Below are 25,949 nucleotides of genomic sequence, written 5' to 3'. Positions count from 1 at the left end.
ATTCATGATGCAGCCATCATGGAAAAATAGCATAGAGGCTCTTCTCCTCCACCCTCATCTAAAACTCAGCTCCTGGTGCCTAGAATTCCTCCCTCCATGAATAATTCCTTGTACTAAGCTCTGTACCCACTCTGTAACCCTCTTTATTATTTTTTTAAAGATTTTATTTATTTATTTGAGAGAGAGATCACAAGTAGGCAGAGAGGCAGACAGAGAGAGAGAGGGAAGCAGACTCCCCACTGAGCAGAGAGCCTGATGCGGGACTCGATCCCAGGACCCTGAGATCACAACCTGAGCCGAAGGCAGCGGCTTAACCCACTGAGCCACCCAGGTGCCCCTATTTTTATTTTTTTAAAGTAAATTCTACCCCCAACCTGGGGCTCAAACTCACAACCCTGAGATCGAGAGTCACATGTTCTACCAAATAAGCCAGCCCGGCATTCCTTAAACATTGTTCTATTTTGCCCATTCCTTTTATCCTTTTATTTATTCTTACTTAATTATTTAATTTCTTTTTTTTTTTAGGATTTTATTTATTTATTTGACAGAGATCACAAGTAGGCAGAGAGGCAGGCAGAGAGAGAGAGAGGAAGTAGGCAGAGAGGCAGGCAGAGAGAGAGAGAGAGAAGAGGAAGCAGGCTCCCCGCCGAGCAGAGAGCCCAAGGAGGGGCTTGATCCCAGGACCCTGGGACCGTGACCTGAGCTGAAGGCAGAGGCCTTAACCCACTGAGCCACCCAGGTGCCCCTAATTATTTAATTTCTTAAGAGTAAGCTGTATGCCCAGTGTGGGGCTTGAACTCAAGACCCTAAGATCATGAGTGACATGTTCTACTGAGCCAGCCAGATGCCCCTCCTGTGACCCTCTTTAAAAATGCAAATATTCCTGGAGGTATGCCAGATTCATCTGGTCTCAGGGCAGTGGTTCTCAACTGGAGTAGAGTGAAAGAATCCCAAATTCAACTGGAAAACTTCTGAAAACCACATGTGCCTCTGAGCCCACCCTTCTACTGCCTCACAATAACAGATCATTTTCTTTTCTATGGAGAGATGTAAGAGATACAAAGCTGAGAAAGGCACTGGGATTTCCAAACAGGGAGAAGAGCTGGAAGGGGAAGGAGGCTACAAGGGAAAATTAGGGGAAGGTGACCTTTGCCTACTTGGTAATACCAGAGCTAGCTAACATAAGCCAAGGCAGTCTCTTTCTGACTTTCTTCTTAAAGCAAAGAAAATACTTTCTTTTGAACATTGTCTTAGAGGTCAATTGTCTTACAAGTTGTTAAGTACACATTTTTCCTTAGAGAATTCGAGACCATCTTTTTACCCACCTAATAACTAATGGTACACCTGATCTCCTATGCGGACATTATACTAAAATTATTTTTTTCTGAAAAATTCTCTGGGTTCTTTGAAGAAATGTGTGTATGCGTGTGTTATCAAATATCGTTTGGGTAAGTATACACACTGGGCAGAGTTGCCTTGGTTTCCTGGGAGTCAAATAGCATAGGTCACCATTGTGATCGAGGTCTGAGCTGCTGACTGAGTATTTCTGAATGTTTAAGGCAGAACAGCCAAAGTAAAGACCATTTACTTTTAGCCACAGTCAGCACTCAGCCGTGTGTGCAATACATGGGTCTGAGCTTGATTAATGGTAGGAAATTGCATTTATTTACACTGTAAATCCATGCGGCCCAACTGAAATAGGATGTGAAACATGCATGTAATTTAAAATCTTCTAATTTTAGAAAGTGAAAAGAAACCAGTGATATTTATTTTAATAGCATTTTATGTAACATAATATATCCAACATATTGTCATTTCCATAATCAATATAAAAATATGAGATATTTTATATTCTTTTGTTCGCATTGTGAATTTTACATTTAAAGCACATCTCAATTCCTACTAGTGATATTTCAAGTGCTCTGTAAGCACATGCAGCAAGTGACTTCTTATTGTTGACAGCACAGCCAATAAACCCTGGAATCAAAAATACCACTTTTAACGACTTATATTAAATAGCAAACGTTGTTTCACTATATATTCTTTGCAACTGCGAAGCTTGTTATGAATTATGTTAATATCAGTTGAAGGGCATGTATTTCAATATATATGGTATACAAACATATATATACATACATAGTATTATATACATTGTATGTATATGGTTATTTTATGTTCATGTTTTTAATGTAGAATAATGACTTAATCTAAATTTCATATTTATATCAAGTATATCATTGGCTTAGCTATGTAAGAAAGCAAATGAGAATTAATTTAAGAAATATTATGGGGGCGCCTGGGTGGCTCAGTTGGTTGGACGACTGCCTTCAGCTCAGGTCATGATCCCGGAGTCCCAGAATCGAGTCCCGCATCAGGCTCCCAGCTCTGTGGGGAGTCTGCTTCTCCCTCTGACCTTCTCCTCGCTCATGCTCTCTCTCACTGTCTCTCTCTCAAATAAATAAATAAATTCTTAAAAAAAAAAGAAATAATATGATTAGCCACTAGAACTAACCATAATCAAAGCAAGCAGTTAAAGTTAATACCAGAAGCATACCTATAGTAATACATGAGTTTATTAAAACCATGTTTTTGTTTAGAATAAATTTCTTTACACATTGTTAGACATAATGAGTAATAGAATAATCTAGCCAGATGACTGAATGGAATAAAAATGGGGACTTTCTCCCAAACCTCTTATTTATATTTTGATTTTAATTAATTCTCTTGCATCCAAGGCAGCTTCTACTCGTGTCAATTAGGTAAGTCTGAAGCTATATAAGGGCCCACCCCTACTTCAATCTACTTCCTTTATTTAACCACTTTTATTTAATATTAATCTTTACTTCTTTTTTTTTTTATTAAAAGACTTTTTCTTTATTTATCTGACAGAGATCACAAGTAGGCAGAGAGGCAGGCAGAGAGAGAGGAGGAAGCAGGCTACCTGCAGAGCAGAAAGCCCGATGTGGGGCTCGATCCCAGGACCCTGGGATCATAACCTGAGCCGAAGGCAGAGGCTTAACCCACTGAGCCACCCAGGTGCCCCTTAATCTTTACTTCTTTGCCACTTGGTACAAACATGTTTCTTTCCCCATCACGTTTTTTGCCTGTAGGTTTACCCTTCCTCTTAATTCCTTTTTTCTCTCCATAGTCTACTGTCTTGCGGTTTAAAACTGTAGAATATTTTCACCTCACTTTTTTGAATAAGGGCAAAAATACTGCCTTCCCTGTTCTTATCCAGGATCTCAATCATCTCTCCCTAAGGTGTGGATACTACATTAATTCTACCTATGTATGTGTATTTAACAAGTATCTTCTTTATAAGCTCATGTCATTTCTACCCATTATAGAGGAGAGACTTTTCAAATAGGCTCAAACTAGGTGTGATTTCTTGTATAAAATGCACCTAATAAACCTTTAATTACTTGATGGTGCCTTTTTAAAATTTATTACCGGTGCACTTACAGATATAATTGCTTTAGACCTGGTTAGGGAAGGGCATCAGAAAGATGTTGTGAAAACATTTTGAAAATTTTAAGGTTCACAAAGCATAGAAATGATCACCTCTTTCAATTCATTTTACATAAAGAAGCTGAGATCCGAATAGCTAAATGGCTTGTCCAAGAATACATAAAAAGGGAGAAATTTTAAGTGAATCTCAACATCTTCCAATTAATTTAGAAAGTAATTTCAGTGGGATTCACTCCATCTCAAAAACATGTTTGAACCTCTTTTTAAAATGTAAGCCACAAGCAAATGCTATGAATTTATGGAAATACTGATTGACTTGTGAAAAGATAAGACAAATGGAATCTTAAGTGTAGTACATGTTTGCTTCAATATGTTCTTTTGAATTTATTATATACATGTATATATTGTGTTATATAATATACAAAAATAATGTTTTATATATATATATATATATATATGAACCTTTTTATGTGGTTTAAAAAAAACATAAAATTTACCTCTTAACCACTTTTAAGGGCACTGTGTGATAATGTTAAGTATTATTTACATTGTGTGAAACATATTTCTAGAACTTTTTCGTTTTTCAAAACTTAGACTCTATACCCATCAAATAACAACACCCTTCTTCCCCTTTGCCCCAGTTCCTCATAACCACCATTCTATTTTCTGTTTCTATAGATTTGACTACTTTAAATACCTCATATAAGTGGAATCATATAGCATCCATCTTTTCATGACTAGCTTATTTTACTTAACAGAATGATAAATCTTACTTTTTAAAAGTTCAAAGTTGGATAACTGAGAGATTTCTATACAAAACATCTTACCTCTCACTACCATCTAAAAAGAAATTTTTATTTAGGAAATCATTTATCATCAATCCAATTTCAGGAGATAATAAAGAGATATGGAACCAAGAGCAATTTCACTTGAAAAGTAATGAAAATGACACAGGAGAGTTTAGACTGCAGCTCTGATTATTTGGGCAAAGGCAGATGAATTCGTACAGTATATTTCATATATATATATATATCTTCAATATCTAATCAGTGTTTTTATCTCGCACAATCATCGAAATCAGCATTCCAGTGTAAGATAGCTAAAAGACTAAACCAATTTTTCAATGTCATGTTTCTGTTATAGGCAAACAGGTCTGTGATTGTGTCTGAGGTAAAAGCCCACTCTACAACTACCCAAGTTTGTATCACTTTTCTTTGCAGGTAAATTAACTTGACTTCTGATACTTACTCTTCAAAGATATATGAGAAGCATCCTAATGTATTTCTTCAGGTCGTAGTAAATATAAATACGGTATTTGAAAATTAACTTTATTCAGTGACCAGCAGATGGAGCTGTTGAAAAATGTTGACGTTACTTTAAAGTTTTTGTTTTGTTTTGTTGAGTTTGCTGAAATAAAACCAGTTTCAGTATATTCTCTTCTTTATATATGTAAATATGGTGCTTATTATAGAGAAAACTGGAAATGCAGGTAAGGTTAAAAAGGAAAGGGGCGTCTAGGCAACTCACTAGTTTGAGCACCCCACTCTTGGTTTCCGCTCAGGTCATCATCTCATGGGTCCTGGGATCTAGCCCCACATAGGTCTCCTATTTCAGCTGAGAGTCTGCTTCAAGATTCTTTCCCTCTGCCCTTCCTCCTGTGTGTGCATGTGCACATACACTCTTTCTCTTTCTCAGATAAACATAAATATGTTTTTTTTTAAAGAAAAATACCTATCATAATCATGCCACCTATAGAAAGTTACTTTTAATGCTTTGTTGTATGTGAGTCCAGAATATACCTTATCCATACTTTACATTTTATAAAAATGTAATGTTTTATGATATTAATAGACTATATATTAAATACATATTTATAATGTTTTATAATGTGCCTTATCTTCTTAAAAATATAAGATGTATTTGCTTGTATGGACCTCTCCAGGGAGAATATTTTAAAAATTTGCAACTGTACAGAATAGACAGGGACAAATCAGAATGGGTATTGGATATAGCTTAAGCAGGATGCTGAATGTTGCCTGGGTGTGCCAGGCATTCATCCTTTAGTTGATGGGTGGTGAGCACCGTCTGGGGGGGGGTGAAAGAAAGAGATTGGAGTGCCCAAGGAGAAAGGAGAGTACTCAAGAGGTGAGGGAAGCAACTATGTAACAGCCTTATGGAATTCCTTCATTATTTTAGCAACTAATACAGTCACACCAATGCACAGCAGTTGAACTATCAGCTCTAAACCATCTGAAAGTATATATAAGGATACACAAACTCAATGTACTCCTAGGAGGGGATCTGGGTAGCTTGGGAACCATTGTAGAAGAGAAAACTTTCACCCTTGGCACCATGATTATGTATTTAACATAAAAAATAATTTTTGAATATCCCAAATAACTTTCAGGTGAATAAATATGCACTTATATGATTATTTTTAGCAACTATATGCTACCAATCTATCATGTCTATATATCATAATTTATTTAACAAACCCTCATCGTTTAAGTTCAGTAATGAATTGTAAAATAAAATGTTTAAATCCTTAAGTTCATGAAATATCTTTTACATAAAAGCACTTAGCCACTGTAAGAGATTGCTAATGAACCAACTCATTATTTTGAAATCTGGCAAATAAAGGGAAACAACACATCATTTATCCTACCTGTCTATACAAACTGTGCCAATGGATAATCATATAGTTTTCCTTGAACAGAAGAAATCTAGCTAATAAAGAAGGAAGGATAGAATTAGAATATCATCATTTCTTTAAAAAACTTGAATAAAAATAACAGATGGAGACACTGTGCATAAACACCTGCTGACATCACAAAGAAGAACAAACGTTGGACGCTCTCTGATGGAAGAACCTAGCAGCACCCATGGCAGTAATAGTGCCATAATGGTCTAGACTAAACCTGATCAGGCCCCTAGATGCAAGTACCAAGTTTCTTTTTTTTTTTTTTTAAAGATTTTATTTATTTATTTGACAGAGATCACAAGTAGGCAGAGAGGCAAGCAGAGAGAGAGAGAGAGAGGAGGAAGCAGGCTCCCAGCAGGGAGCCCGATGCGGGACTCCATCCCAGGACCCTGAGATCATGACCTGAGCCGAAGGCAGCGGCTTAACCCACTGAGCCACCCAGGCGCCCGCAAGTACCAAGTTTCAAAAAATATAGAAAAACATATCCTGGTTTCTAAATTAAATTCCAAAGCTTGACACCAAAAGCAAAAGAAACAAAAGCAAAAATAAGTGGGACTACATCAAACTAAAAAACTTCTGCACAGCAAAGGAACTGATCAACAAAATGAAAAGGCAACCTACTCAATGGGAAAGATATTTGCAAATCATATCTCTGATAAGGAGTTAGTATCTGAAAGAAGCTTACAACCCAATAGCAAACAAATAAACAATCTGATTTTTTAAATGGGCAGAGGAGGGGTGCCTGTGTTCCTCAGTTGGTTAAGTGACAACCTGAAATAAATGATAAAGAAGCCTAATTAAAAATGAGTTAACTCCTCAAAATCAAACCTACCTAAAGTGTATAAGTACACACACAACACATCTGCACAGAGAGACATCATAAGACTGTGTAAAGAGAGTAGATTTTGCTTTCCAATGAAACTAAGTTAGATCCCAACCCCACATTGTGAATTTTGGGCAATGATACTAAACTTTTCAAATACTCAATTAAATGATTTGGAAAATCTAAATAATAATACCAGCCACCTTTCAGAGATGTTGTGATAATTGAAAATATTGTATATGAAGCTGCAAATACAATTCTTGGGATATTGTATTTACTTAATAAGTAGAAATTATTATTAAATTCTACAGGTAAGTAATTTTATGTTTTATAAGAAAACTCTTAAATTAAAATGGGCATATTGCTATCATTTTTTTGCATATTTTATAAACATAATAAAGAACAAGACTTGGTAACCTTTCAAAGATGGTGTGGCAAATCTTCACCATTCAGTTCCTTGGCAGGGAAATTGAAGTTCTTTTTTATGACTTGGGAGCATCACCAGGCTGCTGAAGTCACTGCTAGCATTTCAAAGGTATCTCCTTTAAAAACACAAAGCTTGCAGTAGAGGGGATGCTGGGGATTAGGAGGCCAGGTCTAAGTCAGTAGATAGCTTGTCAGTTGCTGGGAAGAAAAAAAAAAAAGAGGGATGAATTGACTGTCAGTGGAAAGGAGAGATAACTGAATCAGAGGCTAGGCACCAGGGAGAAAGTCAAATACACAATCTACTTTACATAAGACCCCTAGTTCTATGGCTTTACCTCATCAAGGCAATAGTCTCCTCTTCCTAATCCTGTCCTCTTCATAACCAAACCCTCACATATTTCTACAAAGCAATTCTAATCTTGCCATTTCCCTGATTCCTTTCCTTATAATCATAGCCCAAAATCCTTTGTATGTTTTACACAGTTCTTTGCGACCCTTCCTCTGGCTTATCTTCCTAATACATTACACAGTATATGCTCTGGCTGTACACAATTATTTGAAAGGTTCTCCGTCTTGCCTCCTTGACTTTGAATGTTTTGTGCCTTTTTTCCCCCCAGAAAAGTCCCTAGACACTCTTCCAGACTCGACTCAACTTCGCCCACCCTGAGAAGCCCATCATAATACCCAGGTAGATTTGGGCAGTCCTTTATCCATCTTATTCATGATCCCTGCCTAGTATAACTTTATTCTTGCTCTAATTACTTTGTAATTTTATTGCTTATATATCTAAATCCCCACGAAACCATGAGCTCCTTGGAGATAACCATAATTTATATTTGTTTTCTCAACTGTTAAGCCAGAGAGGCCTTCCTGTATGTTGCATGAACTAATGTTAATGGCTATAGAATATTAAAGAAGACCATGGTGATATTTGTGTGCTGGAGGAACAGTCAGAGGCAGAACAACAGAAGCTAGATAAAACTGAGTTAGCAATTGGACTCCAGATTTAGTAGCTATCTATATGATCTTGGGAGATATCCTTAACCTTTTTGAACCTTACATTTCCTCACTTGTAAAATGTTTTACAACCCTCCACTACAGACCTCTATCATTTCTCTCTACACTGAGCGCATTCTAAAATGGAAATCGGACTAAGTCACTTCCTGGATGTAATGGCATCCAATGCCCTCATGATGAAGACCCACTTAGAATCACTACAAGATCCTTAACCATCTAGCATCTGCTAAGTGGCCCAGCCTCGTATTTCTCCCTAAGCCCGGATGGGGCTTCAAGTCCTTTGAAAGGCCAGGACACTTGACAGTCACTGTCAACTAGTTCCAATGGTTTCTTTGAGATGAAATCTTCTCACCAGCCTGGATTGAGATGTTGCCTTCTCTGATCCATCAAGACTGAGTTAGGTGCCCCTTACACAGGTTTCCATAATTCATGGTCAGATTTACTTTTTAGAAAAATCTTGTCAAAAGAATCGAAATCTTGCCATTTGCAATGACATGGATGGAACTTGATGGTATTACACTGAGCAAAGTAAGTCGATCAGAGAAAGACAATTATCATATGATCTCTCTGATATGAGGAATTTGAGAGGCAGGGTGGAGGGTTGGGGGGTAGGGAAGGAAAAAATGAAATAAGATGGGATCAGGAGGAAGACAAACCATAAGATACTCTTAATCTCATGAAACAAACTGAGGATTGCTGGGGGGAGGGGGGTTGGGAGAAGGGGGGTGGGGTTATGGACATTGGGGAAGGTATGTGCTATGGTGAGTGCTGTGAAATGTGTAAGCCTGGTGATTCACAGACCTGTACCCCTGGGGCAAATAATACATTATATGTTAACTTCAAAAACTGGAAAAAAATAAAAAGAAAAAAGAAAAAGAAGCCTGAAACAAAACAAATCCTGGGGGGGAAATAAAAAACTTGCAAGAAGAATGAGCCTTGTAGTGGGGAATAGGTAACAATGAATTCAAACATGGCACTTTTGGTTTGCCTGGAAGATCTCCAAATGGTGGTATTGAATTGATACATTTGGCTGGATTCAAGAGTGAGGTTAGAGATGAAGATAAGGGGAATTTTCAATAAGCAAGAACTATTTGAAGTATTAGGACTTGGATGAACTCATTTAAAGAGAATATGTAGACTAATAGTGAAATAAAACTGTGAGGTCAAAATCTTCAAGATCACTGGTATTGGATAAGCAAGAAGGAAGAGGAGCCTGCAAAAGCAGAACAGAGAGCTAGGAAAGGAACGTATCAAAGAGAAAATCACAGTCGACAATGCCACAAGGAGAGAAGGGCAAAGAAGAATCCATGGATCCGGAAATTAGGATCCCACAGGAGATATTAATGCTGACAGTTTTCATGGCACAGTGGGAGATGGAAGTCAGGTTGCAGCAGGGCTGAATTGTGTATAGGAAGTGAGAATGCTTTCTTTCTTTTTTTTTTTTTTAAGATTTTATTTATTTATTTGAGAGAGAGAGAATGAGAGAGAGAGCCAGCATGAGAGGAGAGAGGTCAGCGGGAGAAGCAGACTTCCTGCTTAGCAGGGAGCCCAATGTGGGACTTGATCCCGGGACTCCAGGATCATGACCTGTGCTGAAGTCAGTTGCCCAACCAAATGAGCCACCCAGGCACCCAAGAATGCTTTCTTTTTATAGCATAGCTATGAGATTGTTGTGACAACTGTAATTCACTTTAAAATACTTCCCATAGACAATGTGAACAATGTGAGCACACATAAGTGTGTGTTCAAGCCACACTCAAGATGCAGCTAGCGTTCTGATTAGTCATTCATAAGGTAAGGGAAGTGAGTCAACTAGCCATGTCCCAGAGGGTGTTATCACCACCCTTCGGCTGGTCATATCTCCATCAACACCACTTTGCTTACTAAAGTCAGAAATGAATTTTCACAATTAATGGACTTATAAATATTGTGAATGATATTAAAAATGGATTTTCACTAGTTGAGATTTAAAGTATTCAAACTAAAATATTCTGGGGATCCTGTCCATCTGTACAGAAACAAGTGATAAGCATAGACACCTATTGTCTCTGGTGTCTCTGGTGTATGGTTGAATAGCTTTGAGGTGGTATTCAACCATAAGTCAGTAGGGTTTCTAGTTCACCAATGCCAACTACAAAGAGTAAAAGAATTTTCTTTGGAATACTATTTTGCCTCAAAAGAAGCTTTCATGCAAGATGGTGGTCGGAGCACCAAAGGAACGAAGAACAAGCTACAGTAAAGGCTCTATGAACTCTTTTGTGTTCACATTTAAACACAAATGTTTGCACGTAAATGTCTGTTAAGTGAAAAAGAAACTTGCTTTCAAGGTGATGGGGCAAGGGAGCAGGAAGTAATCCTTACTCAGTTCTAGCTATTGAAGGCAATTATTACCTATCAAAAAAGAAGCTAAAGGCTGGTTATTACTAAATGGGCTGAGCTCAACTCAAAACAGAAATGAAAAAAAAAAAAGATAGGGACCCCCAAAAGAGGAATGGAGAGCATGGAGAATTTTATTTTCTCTGTCCATGGTACCAGCTGTTTTGCTTCATCAAAGCTGTAGTGGCTTTGGAGCATCTGGGTGGCTCAGTTGGTTGAGCATCAAATTCTTGGTTTTAGCTCAGGTCATGATCTCAGGGCCATGATCTCAAGACCGTGAGAGTGAGCCCCATGAACTCCAGGTTCAGTGAGGAGTCCGCTTCTCTCCTTCTCCCTTACCTTCTGCCTTCTGCACCATGGCCCACGCACCTTCCACCCCACTATTGGATACCACAAGCAGGGTACTGGCTGCATGGACATGCACACCTGCCCTTTCTCTCTTATAAAAACAAAACAAAACAGTAGTGTCCTCACCATTCTAAAAGGCATAACCTTTATTACATGAGACAGATGATTGATTTTATCATTGCTTAGATGGCAGACTTAATTAAAATTCTGTCACTTAGTCCTCCAAGGAAGAGATCCCAAGAGTTAAAAAGTGAGAGTGATAGCTGCTTTTTATACCTATGAATAGTTTAAATGATCAATAATATAATTTTATTTTGCCATAATGAAAATCATGATAGTGACAGGGAGACTGAGTAGTAGAAAGAATAGAGATTTTCAGGTTCCTGGATAGAAAAAAATATTCTTTGTAAAAAATAAAATGCAAAAATGGGATTAAACTATTCTTACTTAAAAGTACCAGAAAAATATAGCTGCAGAGATAATAGACAACTTTTTTGGTGACATTTTGTCCTGTTCCTCCATTAACTTTTCCAAATAAGAGAATACAGCTGCCAGATCTAGGAAATCTTGGAATTTCACTGTTTTTGAGGCAATAGAATTATACCATTTTGAGATCTCCCTTCTGATGTTTCACTGCACTTGATGTTCCCAGGATGTAATCCCTTCTAACTGATAGCAGCGAATAAGATGTAATGCTTTCAGAGGGGGGCTTTGCCTTGATGCATGAATTACACTGAAGAATAAAAATTTCACACTTCCCCTTAAATGTCAATAGAATGAAAAATTTTAAAAATCAGCTTTCTGTAAAAAATCAAAAGGAAGTATTTATCATTTGACCAAAAGGCAAGCTCCTGAAAGTTTCCTTCCACCCCACTATTGGATACCACAAGCAGGGTACTGGCTGCATGGACATGATACCTGGGCAGTGGAACAGGGGATAACACTCAGAAGGGCCAGAATTTGATTTAATGCTCTGCCATCACTATCCTGAATAATTAATAATTCTTTAACAAAAGATCCCTCAATGTATGAGCATCCTATAGTTAAATCTCTGACCACTTGGCTGTCCTTTGGCTATCCTAGGCTCCATTTGGGGCCTGCCACGGACTGATTAATGTCAGCCAGTGTCAACTGACCCAATCTATCCCTCTGCATCAGAATGAGGGACTCCCCAGCTACCCCTATCTCCCAGGAAAATACAGAAATGCGTTTTGTTTTTCTGGATTTTCCTATTAACAATTGTAAGGAGAACACAATTACCAAAGGAATGATTCCAAAGTCTTCACAGTAACACGGTGTCACAGTGTTCAGTTACAGTATCCCTTCTACCATGGCTACAGGATCATCTCAGCCTTGTTAGAATTCCACTCACAGACCCAGGCTGTTAGATGGGCAGGACTCTTTTTTCTCCAAATGTCCTTCTGCCCAACACAGCTATCAGAAGAGAGAATTTCCACAGAGTAATGGGGTATGATATCAAAGTGAAATGTTTCCCAGCAAAGGACTGGAAAAAAGCAAGTTGTAAGAACAGGTGGAGAGAACAAATTCAGAAAGAAGAGAAAGAAGCAAGGAGAAAACCCGATATATGCATGCATATATTTGTATAAACATGGAGAATGATGTGGAAGGAGACATGCCATGATGTTAATACTGGTTACCTCAGAGGAGTTGGGTGGAGTGAGGGCTGGTGGGGAGATGAGTATCTTTTCCTTTACATACATGTCTTTTCTACTTGTTATAATGAGTATGTATTATGTACATTTTTATAAGTTCAATGACATTTTATAACACTCTTTTATAGATCAAACTTAGAAGTTTTATAATAATTTTAACAGGAACACATTCAAATTCTCCTAAAGTTAAATTTATTTTCCACAAGACATAATTTCTACTTTAAGTTTAAAGTAGATAGAGTTATGGCTAAGAGTGTGGACCCAGGAGGTAGATTACAGAGTTTCAAATTCTGGTTCTGCCTCTTACCAGCTCTGTGACCTTAAGCAAGTTCCAGTTACAAAACCCTTCTGAGCCTGTTTCTTGGTTTGAAAAATACAGATCATAGTGTCTACTTCATAGGACTATTCAGAGATTCAATGATTTCAGATATGTAATGCATTTAGAAAAATGTCTGGCATTATTTGTTACTTACTTTAAAGCTCTCTGGATTGAGAACCCATCATTTATGAATATAGATTATAGAAGCTGAAGCTTTTGAAATAAAGTAGTTTTTATTGCCACAGTACTAGTAATGTATTTGGGCAAATGCAAGTAAAACTGCTGTGTACTATGAATTTTAGGTAATATGCTATCTATAAAAATTACACTAAGATGTTCTATTTACTAGGATGTTTAAATTAGAATGAAAGAAGTTGCTCAGGTTAAACTACATGAGTAATAAACATTGAGTAAAGGAGGAAGCAAGAACACTTTCACATGAAAATCCAATCTATTACAAGAAAACATCAATGGGTGTTTAAGGATTGAAAAATGACCCAGTACTGTGGGCTGAGCTGTGGGAGGACCTTAGCGAGCGCTGAGCTATGGATGTACTTACTGAGGATGCAGTAGTAGGTAGGGTTAGTGCTACCTTGTGGAACACTTCACCAGAACAACAAAAACTGTGGAAACAGGCCTTGTACACAACCAGGAAAGAGACATTGCCTGTAGACTGAATTTCCTCCATAAGTAAATAAGTCTTCTCCATTTTAGATGATGTCCTAAAGAACATGATCTTTCTCTTCTTTACCCCTTGCCTCCTGCCCATGACCTTCTCTCCATCTGCCCCACGCCCGACTCTATAGGGCATTCATCTTTCCCAACAACAGTGTCAGATTCAGTTATCCACCTCCCTAATGCTCCCTTCTGGGGCACTTCAGTACTCTTTTCCCTCTATTCCTTACACAATGCAGTCGCTCTTTAGATCCTAAATCTCTGAACAGAGGCACTCAGAAGCTCAAACTTTTCTTTCAAAAAAGTTGATTTATTTAATAGTAAAATAAATGCACATTCACATCATTTAAAATTCAAAGTTACAAAAGGGTATTCTGTGAAATAACCCTTCTCATCCCCCAACCCCTCTCCAAAAGCAACCAACTTGTTTCATGTGTTCCTTCCACAGATATTTTATACACACACGTGTGTGGCCATATTTTCATATTTTTATACATAGTATCATATAGTACATGCTCTTAAGCATTTTGCTTTCCTCAAATAACAATTTAACTCAAAGATCATTCTATATAAATACAGAAAGAACTTTCTCATCTTTTCTGCTACATAGCATTCCATTGTAAGAAAGTACCATAATTGTTTAATTAATCCTCTATTGATGGACATTAAGCTGTTTCCAATCTTTTCTTCTTTTTTTTTTTTTAAGATTTTATTTATTTATTTGACAGACAGAGATCACAAGCAGGCGAGAGGCAGGCAGAGAGAGAGAGAGAGAGAGAGAAAGGAGGAAGCAGGCTCGCCGCTGAGCAGAGGGCCAGACGTGGTGCTCGATCCCAGGACCCTGGGACCATGACCTGAGCCGAGGCTTTAATTCACTAAGCCACCCAGGCGCCCCATCCAATCTTTTCTTCTTAATGTCAAGATCCAGTTCTGAACTTCTTGTTTTCTAATTCTATATTTTTTCCCCCTGAAGCATCGCATTCAGTTATGGCTTTACTGATTATTAAGCACTAGGCAGCTGACAACCAAGTTTTTTCCTACTCTGGTTTGGGGGTGTTGTTATTGTTGTTGTTGTTGTTCTAGTGAAATTAAGTCACACATTCCCAACTGCCTACTAGGAATCTTTAGAAGGAACTACTCCCTCAAACTAAGCATATCTAAAGTAGAGAATAATCTCCTCTTCCCACCCATTCTGCTGGGTTAATTTTATCTGAGATGCATGACATTTATTCCCAATTCCACTCACTTACACCCACACATCCATGCTGCTGTCACTATGTTTGTGGTGTTCTATTACTCAGTGCACAACCAACTGCCATCACAGAGATGGAAAAACCAGAGTTGTATGGTTGCATAGCTAAATGGAGATATCCAAGAGACTGTCAGATTGAATGTGTGAGTACCTGATCTTGAAATGACATTGGAGCTATACCCCCATCTCGTCATTGAAAACCTTCAGAAAGTGTTGTTTCATTTCAGTAAGTTTGTCTTTCATCTCCTTTAGTTTTAGAGACCTTTTAGCCAATCTGAGGGGAATCAAAGTCAATTGGTAACAAAGGGTGGGGTTTCTGAAACTGAAACAGCTTGCTCATATAAGGTAGTGCCAGCTCATGAGAACAACAGGAGGAAGCCTCCTTGTCTTTAGGTCTAAGGCATGACACCTGTGATGTGTAGTGGCACAGCTCTCTACCTCCTCCCTCCACCCCTGTGAAATGAAGAGAATGCTTGTTCAGGGAAAAGATGGCAGTCACTCCAATGGCATATTATGAGAAAGTAAACCAGTGCAAGAGCCCTACAGTACAATGAAGCAGAGGCACTGATAGCATCTTACCAAGGGGAAACATCAAAGCAGCATAGAAACACTTCCCAAAGTAAACAGGGAAGGTAACCATAGATGTAGGAGTCACATGAGAGCCTCAAGATGTGGGACAGGAGAGAGTACTGGGAACCTAATGCTCTTTAAGTTTTATATCATAGACACACCTACATTTATAAGTGGGTATCTAATTTTCTATATCTTACCTTTTCATCATTTGTTTAAGATTTTAGTTTCTGAAGAGAATCCTGTGATGGAATGTCTATGGCTTAGTTGAATAATATACCAGGGCCTATCTGGTTTAAAATGTTTCCAGTTTAAAATAGAAGCTATGAAGAATGCCACAAATAAACCAGACAATTTAAGGAATTTTTTGGAAGATATAATGTTGAACTCATCCTACAGAGGTGGGGAGTTGACAGGATGCTCCAACTTTCTGAAGCATGTTCCATATCCCATTTGCCTTATAAAACACAAATACAAAGATTTAATTATTAAGAATTTTAAGATGGCAACCACAGAATACTCATCATATGAGGGGTGCCATTCTGATCACAGGCCTGGTGCAACCACATTGATTGCACAGTCATGCACTGAATGTCTCTGTCCCCCTAGAATTCATATGTGGAAATCCTAACCCCTAATGTGATCGTATTAGGCGGTTGGGCCTCATGAATTAGGCTCCATGAGTATGGAGCCCTCAAGAATGAAATTAGTGCCTTTATAGGAAGGAATATCAGAGAGATTTCTCTCTCTGTCATGTGAGCACACAATGAAAGAACAGTGTCTTGCAGCCAGAGACCAGGTCCTCATCAGATGCTGGATTTTCCAGTGCCCTGACTTTGGACTTCGCAGCCTCTAGAACCATGAGATATAAATGTTTAAACAATCCAATCTCTAGTACTTTGTTAGAACATCCTGAATGGACTAAGACACATTCCCATGAAGCTGTCCCTGAATATGGTTCATCAGTCAATAGATAATGAGATTGAAATATTAGGTCTACAATTCTTGTTTTATAGAATTATCTTACCCTCAGAAATAATCTCAATTTCCAACAGTAGGGAAATATTTAAGTACACTACAACATGTGTGTTTTGGATAATTATTTGACCATTAGCAATGGCTATAAGCATTTTAATCATGGAAAAAGTGCCTATGCTCTGTAGGTAATTAAAAGAAATAGGATATTTAAAAATTATATTCTGATTCTGTGAGCCAAATTATGTAAAGAGAAGAAAAATGCATTAAAAAAGCCTGAAGGGAGAGATACCAAAATGTTAAGTTTTCTCTGGATTGCAAGCAGCTTATGTGTAATACTTTTTAACATTTCTCTAGGGGATTTTTGTCTTTTTTTTTTTTTTTTTTTTTTTTTTTGGTTATGTAGTACCCAATCCCAGCCTTTCCAATGTATTAGCCAGCCACCTGGCAGAGAATACCACATTGTATATAGTGTTGGTGACAGGCAGAGACGCAAGGAGAGTTGAACTGGCCAGGCTTACCATTTCCCCTCTTCTGGTATAGTCAGTATATAGGCACATGACCTAGGATTTGAATAGTTAAATGTTTCTCCTGGGATTTTGAATCTTAAACTAATGTTAAAACTGTATGGAGGGACACATGGGTTGCTCAGTTGGTTAAGCATCTGACTCTTGATTTTGGTTCAGATCATGACACTGGGGTCCCGGGATTGAGCCTGATGTTGGGGTGTGGGGGGGGCGAGTCCGTTCTCAGTGTGGAGTCTGCTTGAGATTCTCACCCTCTCTCTCTGCTCTGCCACTCACCCCTGGCTCAGGTGCACATGCTCTCTCTCTCAAATACATATTTTTTAAAAAATTTACTTAAAGATTTATTTTTATTTATGTGACAGACAGAAATCACAAGTAGGCAGAGAGGCAGGCAGAGAGAAAGGGGGGAAGCAGGCTCCCCACTGAGCAGAGAACCTGATGCGGGGCTTGATCCCAGGACCCCAAGATCATGACCTGAGCCGAAGGCAGAGGCATCAACCCACTGAGCCACCCAGGCACCCCTCAAATACATAAATCTTAATAAAAAAAAAAAAAGAAAAAAGAAAAAGGAGTATGGAGATGGCCAAAGGTTGATGACAAGCAACGTTCACTGTAGTGCTGACAAGACTTTTCTGCAGATATACTTACTGCTTACACACAGTTCTTCTAGTGAGCCATTCCTGAAAACCCTTGCAGCTGTTCGTTCATTCATTTCCATGCTGGGTTGCCAGCTGATCCTGAGCTTTTTATCCTCTGATATCTTTCCCCTAAATTCCCTTCTGCTTAATCTAGTCAGAGTTGGTATCTATGACTAGTACCACATAATAGAACTTCTTTATCCTTTCAGTATTTCCACATTTTCTATGACAACAATGCATCACTTTAATAGAATAGAGGGAAAATTTTTAAATAGGAAAAACATCACTAACCCATCCCCCAATCACTCTCCTCTCAGCAGTCTTAAACAATGATTGAGTTAAAAAATAAATTTGGAGATACCTGGGTGGCTCAGTGGATTAAAGCCTCTGTCTTTGGCTCAGGTCATGCTTCCAGGGTCCTGGGATTGAGCCCCACATCAGGCTCTTTGCTCAGTGGGAAGCCTGCTTCCCTTCCTCTCTCTCTCTGCCTGCCTCTCTGCCTACTTGTGATCTCTTAATAAATAAATAAATAAATAAATAACATGAAAAATTCAGCTTTTGCATCTGTAGGTTCTAAAAATAATATCATCCTTATGTAACGAAATGTCAGTATTTTTAAAAATAAGGGACGCCTGGGTGGCTCAGTTGGTTAAGCAGCTGCCTTCGGCTCAGGTCATGATCCCAGCATCCTGGGATTGAGTCCCACACCCGGCTCCTTGCTCTGCGGGGAGCCTGCTTCTCCCTCTGACTCTGCCTTCCACTCTGTCTGCCTGTGCTCGCTCTCGCGCTCTCTCTCTGACAAATAAATAAATAAAATCTTTTAAAAAAATTTTTTACTGCAGGTAACTACAAATATTTATAATGGAAAAATCAATAAATCATACCACTGATGGTAAATAAGTGAAGCCCTGGAAGTCATATATGAGATTTTATTGAAGCTACATATTTTTTTAAAAAGCAAGTATATTGACTAGTTGCTCTGAAAAATTGCCTATAAGGTATACTTTCCAATGACCTTAGCACTAAAGAGCCAGGAAAGATGTTATTTATGCAACTCCTGATTAGAAACATAAATGGTTTCATGTCCAGATCCATAAAAATTTGTGGGAATTAATTATATTCCATGAAATAAAACTATAAAATATTTTACTGTATACATTTTTTTACCCCCAACCCCCTGAAATATCCTGTAGAAGATATAGAAAAGATTTTCTTTATGAATAGGATAAACATTCATGTAGTTTCATTGAAAGATAGTTTTAAGAAGAGCTTCCTTAGAGATCATTTGAAAATGATTGCTTATTTCTTCTTCCATTTCTTTGTATCATCCTATTTGTGTGAAGTCTGGTATAGCATATCTTTTATAAAGTTTGTTTTTTCTGTAAGGACAGACCTGAAAGATGAGCGGGGGTAATAATGCCCATCACTAGAGAACATACTTGTTAGAAGACTAAATGGTGGGCATTGTAAGGTCCAGACCAACTGGAGAAGCTAGCTGGCCCCTGCTTTGGCCTCATTACACCAGTGTTGTTACCACCTTCCTTGCTATCACCACTGCCAGGAAAAAAAAATGCTCTCTCTTGCTTCTCTGTTTAGGATTTACTGACCCTGTCACTTTCAGGGACAAGTGCACCAAGCACAATAAGTAAATAAATGTATTGTTTTATTATTTACAAAATACCTCCTAGTGTCATTTTGGGAGTAGGGCAATACATGTGAGGCAGGTAGAACAAATGAACTGGGACTTGGTTTGTGACCTGTTGTAAGCTGTCTATAGTTTAAGCATAAATAATGTGGCTACATGCAAAAGTTCAAAGATGGTGCACACCAAGGGTAGTCCTCACTCATAAAAATATTAATGGGAAAGTTGAGGCCCACGAGAACCAAAAAATATGGACAACAAAATATGGCTTATTAAAGTATGTTCAGAGAAAGAAGATCAAAGGAGACTGGGAAAGTAGAACTCTCAACTATTTTGTCTATTTTGTTTCTAATTTCTCCATCAGTGACTAGTCTTTGATACCTAAGCCTGATTATGATATGGCCAAAAAAAATCTCAAACCAAAATCACTTACAAATACCAATGCAAAAATCCTATAGTGAACAACCTCCAGTAATACATTAAGAAAAGAATGTATTATGACCAAGTGGGACTTACATCAAGTATGAAAGTATGGTTTAATATTAGGAAATATTAATATAACTCACCATATTAATATGTCCAGTTGCTGAAAAACACTAACAAAATTCAACACTTACTCCTAATTTAAAATTCCTGAGAAAATAGGAACAGATGGATACTTTCTTCTTTTTTTTTTCTTTAAGATTTTACTTATTTATTTGAGAGAGAGAGAGCACAAGCAGGGGGAGTGGCAGAGGGTGAGGAAGAAAGACTCCCCATTGACTGGGAAGCCTGATGCGGAGCTTGATTTCAGGACCCCGAGATCACAACCTGAGCAGAAGGCAGACACTTAATCCACCCAGGCACCCCTGGATGGATACTTTCTAATATGAAAAATATATATATATGTATATATATGCGTGTCTTATTTAATGGCGAAAAATTAAAGACATTTCCACTAAAGTCAGGAATAAGACAAAGATGATTACTATCTTCATTACTATATTGTGTTAGAAGTATTAGTCAATGTAATTAGATAAGAGAAATTGATTAGATGCATAAAAATTGTAAAAGAAGAAGGAAAAAACTACCTCTGTTTACAGATAACATGATATCATACCTGTTAAATCCTAGGAATCAGTACTAAACTATCTCAAATAACAAAATAATTCAGTAAGGTAGCAGGATACGAAATTAACATGAAAAATAACAGCCTTAACTTCCACAAATAATAACCAGCCAGAAGAAAAAAAAATGTATCATTTATAATAACTAAATATCATTTAAGTAAAAGAATGTATCATTTATAATAACTAAATATCATTTAACTAAAAAGATAAAACACTTGGGAATTAACTTAATAAATGTTCAAAACCTGTGTGAAGGAAACTATAAATTCCTGACACAAAAATTGAGTTGAAAAAATAGAGAGATAGCCATTCTCAGGATGTGTCAGTATTATCCATGTATTAGTTCTTCATTAAGCTAATTTATGAATAGGGTGCAATCCCAACTTAAAAAATACCAACAGACTTTTTCTTAGAGCTAGTTAAGTTGATACTATTAGCTTACATGGAAAAATAAACACTTAAGAATAGCTAAGAAATTACTAGAAAGAGTTACTGGGGAGTGTGGTGGATACACCCAACTATATACAATTAAAAGCAGAGTACTGGTACATGAATAGGCTGAAAGGCTAACTGAATAAAGCAGAAAACTCATGCTTATTTGGACATTTAATATATGATAAAAGTGGTATCTCAAACCACTGAAACAAAGATTAACTATTTAATAAATCATGTTAGGGAAAAATTAGAAATTCATTTCCTATACCATATATAACTATAAGCTCCAAATGGATTGAGATCTAGCAAAAAGCATAAGTAAATTCGTCTTAACCTGCATGTCTATAGGTTTTCTGGCTATGACTTAAAGTCCAGATGTAATAAAGGCATGATGAGTTCTTAAAAAAAAAAAAAATTACATAGAGGGGGGAACCCAAGCACACATGAGCACACACAGAAATGAGGAGAAATTATTGTGAGTAATATGCCAGATAAAGGACCAATATCGCTAATATGTAAAGACATTTTGAAATTGAGTGAAAAAAGACTAAAAAATACAATAAAACATGAACCAAAGCCTTGTCCATAGAAAAGACACAAAAATCTCCCCAACTTATAATAAGAAAAATGTAAATTAAAACTACACTGACATACCATTTCTCACTCATTATGTTATCAAAAGTTCAGGTAAACTGGCATATTCATAAATTCTTGATGGGCATGGAAAGTGATATAATCTCTATGTAAGACAACTTAATAATATATAGTATATTTTGATTTACCTTTTGATCTAACAATCCCACTTTTGGGAGTTTACTCTAAAGATAGTTCTCTTAAAATATAAATACACAGGCTTACTTATTGTAGCATTATTTAGATTTGCAAAATGTTGGATACTACCTAAATATTCTAAGCATCAGATTTTAAGTAAATAACTATAGCACATCTACATAATGGAGTGTTACGTAGCTGTTTAAAAAAAAAAAAAAAGAATGAAGATTATCTCTATAAATTGATGCAAAGCAATCTCCAGAAGATACTGTTAATTGAAAAAAGCAAAATGCAAAACAGCATATACGGTAACCCTTTGGAGTAAGAAACAAAAAAGAAGAAAACATACATTTATCCACCTTATTTTTACAAAAAGAAACACAGGAAGGATACATCAAAATCAATAAAATTGCATACATATAAAAGGTGGTAGCAAGAAGGGTTCAAGAGATACAGGAGAGTGTGATATTTCTCTGATTATACTTTTTTGTATGATTTAAATTTTTTAGAAGCACATTATCCTACATTTCCAATAGTAAAATGAAATTATCAATAATGGAATGAAAAATAAACTAAAACTAGAAATAGAAACAAGTGAATTCATGTGTATTTGAAATGACTAACAGAAACCCACTGAAGTAGGATAGTGTAGGGTGAAAGAACTAATTCAAGTTATTTTTGCACATAGTATTTTGACTTTCAACCCCCAATCTAGGGGGAAAAAACTACAAACAAGGCTTGAACCCCTTCTAGTAGTTGCTTTTGTAATAATATGAATGTAACAATTCTGAAACTATTTTATGTGCATTGTAGGATTAGACAAATAAGTAAACATTGCTGTTAGGAAACAAGGATCTCACTGTTAACGAAGGTAAATACAAATATGAAATTGGGGAGACAACAGAATAGTGATTCTAAGTATCAATATTCATGATTTCTTAAGTGGAAATTATATATATATGTACATAAATACATATATATAAAATAAATATATAAAAATATATATGTATTTATATATATAATTTATATATAAATTATATATATACAATAAAAAGGTGAGGGAAAAGGAATATATATATTTATTTTATATATATATATACACAATAAAATATATACAATAAAAAAAGGTGAGGGGGGACGCCTGGGTGGCTCAGTTGGTTAAGCAGCTGCCTTTGGCTCAGGTCATGATCCCAGCGTCCTGGGATCGAGTCCCACATTGGGCTCCTTGCTCCGCAGGGAGCCTGTTTCTCCCTCTGACTCTGCCTTCCACTCTGTCTGCCTGTGCTCGCTCTCGCTCGCTCTCTCTGACAAATAAATAAAATCTTAAAAAAAAAAAAAAAGGTGAGGGAAAAGGAATATATATTCCCTCCCTTTTTTTATTGTATATATTTTATTATATATATATTGTGTATATGTATATACCTATATACCTATATACTACATATATAGTATATATATATTGAATATATATATATTGGCATATATATATATACCTATATATACACAATATATATTATATATATACATACATATACAATAAAATATATATAAAATATATATAAAAATATACAATAAAAAAATATAAATATATATATATTCCTTTTCTCTCATCCTTTTTTATTGTGAGGGCCTAAAAGAAGTATCAATAAGTACATTTAGTTTTAAGGTCTTAGCTTCTAAATACCATTCTCCAGTAAAAAAACAAAAGAAACCAAGGCTTGGGTGCCTGGGTGGCTCAGTGGGTTAAGCCGCTGCCTTCCGCTCAGGTCATGATCTCGGAGTCCTGGGATCGAGTCCCGCATCGGGCTCTCTGCTCAGCGGAGAGCCTGCTTCCCTCTCTCTCTCTCTGCCTGCCTCTCCATCTACTTGTGATTTCTCTCTGTCAAATAAATAAATAAAAATCTTAAAAAAAAAAGAAAAGAAAAGAAACCAAGGCTTTTGGAGAAACTGTTGACTCCAGGATAGGAGTAACAAATGTACAAGATAAGCCTGAAAAATTATTGTGCCACAAAGGTAAGAAAGTGTTCAACATGCAGGTCAAAGGGAACCAAACTAAAGCCAGCCAAATCTGATGATTTGAGCAACAAAATAAAAATGGGGAAGAGAGAACAATATCCCATGTGGAAGAATTCCAAATAAATTATATAAATACTCTAAGGGAGAGAGAGAGATTAACAACCAGAAATGTGCACTGTGCACAGTGACTTCCTTCCAAGGGGTACAGTATGGAAAGGGAGAAAAAGGAGTCACTTTACAATGGAGAAATCTGAAAAACTGCTTTATCCAGGTGATCAAGTTTAACATAAACAATCATAAATTGGGTTGATAGTATGTACTCCTGCTACTATGTGATGAAAGTGACACTTTATCTCTGTGGTCTTCCCCTCAAAAACATATAACCCCAGTCTAATCATGGGAAAATATCAGATAAATGAATTACAGTAAAAGGGCAGCCTACAAGATATCCACCAGTTCTCCCAAAATTGTTGAGGTCCTCAAAAACAGAGTCTGAAGAACTGTTACAGCCAAGAAGAGCCTAAAGAGAAATCCCAACTACATGTAATATGTTATCCTGGAAGGGATACTGGAACAGAAAGGAGACTGGGTAAAAATTAAAGAAATCTAAATAACTATGGACTGTAATTTATGTGAATGCATCTATATTTGGTTCACTAATTTTAACAATGTATCATAATAAAGAGGTTAATAATAGGGGAAATAGGGGTGGGTGTGGTAAATGGGAACCGTGTACTACATCTATTCAGTTTTTCCGTGAATCTAAAACTATTCTCAAAATAGTCTAATATAACTAAATAAATAAATAATAAAAGACAGTAAAGGATTTTTTGATGGACATCTTGAACAAAAAGGAAAACATAAATTCATGCTGATAGTAAATAAGGATAGCTCTTCTTTATAGTAGCATTACCACTAATAAATGTGGAGAGCTTGAAGGAAATGGGAGGGAAAAAGCTAGCTTGTAACTCTCATTGTAAAGCTCGGTTGCAGCAAGGATCATCCAATGGAGATTGAACTACAAAGTAGAGTTTGATTAGGAGCAAGGTATTTGCTTGGTTTCAAAGTAGCTCTTCATAGATTGTGATTGTGAGTTGCACGGGATAAAATAAACAGTGGAGAAACTGGAAAGCACCTTGATAAGGTGATAAAGATTAATATCACCTTATAGTGGACAGACATCCTGAACCTCCAAATATAGATACCCTGAGAAAGACACAACTTCACTCACACGGTTGTTTCCACCGAGGAAGCATAACTTGGATCTAAGTACGAGGAAACATCGGAAAAGGTTGATGTGGGAATTTGTATTTGAGGAAGAGTCTTTCTTTATAAGAGGATGCATAGCTTTGGTCATAAGCCTAAAACCCTCTTGATCACAAAGCTGTTAAATAATCAAATGCAAATATTCCAGACAGTTATTTTAACTGTTAAATTTATAACAGTTAAATTTATAACTGTTAAATTTATAACCTCAACAGAAAGATTTATTCCAATACCAAGACGTTAGCCGTTTACTTGTAGTGGCAGGAAAGAATGCAGAGGAGGGAGCGGACTTAGTACGGGGAGGTGGTGGAGGGATGGGACTCTGAGGTGAGGACCATCGAGTTGTTTTTTTTTGTTTTGTTTTGTTTTTTTAATCAGTTGCTGCTCTAAGTGCTTGTCACAAATTGACTCTTTAAGTGGGAAAGTTCAGTAGCTGGTCCTTGTTTCTCAAAACAAAACAACACAAATACGATAAGAAATAACTTTCTCTTAGTACTTAAGGCTCTGCTGCAGTGATTGCTTCCATGGACAGAAGAGACTGGAATTACTCAGTGGTTTTTTTGTAGAAACGCCAGCAACCCTACGTGGCGATACCAAATGCCGAGACCCCGTTGAAAAGCACGATTCTTTGTATCCTAGAAAGTCTTAAAAGCATGCACCGACAGCGGCTTATGTCTTTAGGGTGCCAGGCACTCACGTTCTCTTTCCTTTACGGATGAATCCCAGAGCAGGTCGCTGCCTTTTTTAGCCAAAGTTAACAGTTCTAAATAACTTCCCAGCTCCAAATCTAGGAACTAGTTAGGGTTTACGTTGGTTAACCCTGCTGCGTCTTTCACGAAATGGATTCTGGGAGACCCAGTCTCCGAGCGCGGAGATTACCAGGCCCAGCGTGAACGCGGGACTTCAGTTCCCACAATGCCGA

At 37.0% G+C, this 25,949-nt stretch overlaps 1 long non-coding RNA gene across 1 annotated transcript; it reads right to left on the bottom strand.

Annotated features, from left to right (window-relative positions):
* Nucleotides 1-1,782: 1,782 nt before the first annotated feature.
* LOC101687670 lies at nt 1,783-25,878 on the bottom strand. The gene is made up of 4 exons (XR_200756.3): nt 25,725-25,878; nt 7,410-7,616; nt 4,717-4,820; nt 1,783-1,977 (listed from the first exon to the last, which is right to left on the bottom strand). It is a non-coding gene; the product is annotated as an uncharacterized LOC101687670 (long non-coding RNA).
* Between the last annotated feature and the right edge of the window lie 71 nt (nt 25,879-25,949).

Source organism: Mustela putorius, unplaced genomic scaffold (genome assembly GCF_011764305.1).
Source record: "Mustela putorius furo isolate JIRA1106 unplaced genomic scaffold, ASM1176430v1.1 tig00003942_pilon_pilon_pilon, whole genome shotgun sequence".
Classification (NCBI taxonomy): Eukaryota; Metazoa; Chordata; class Mammalia; order Carnivora; family Mustelidae; genus Mustela; species Mustela putorius.
This window is presented reverse-complemented; position numbering and strand designations above follow the sequence as displayed.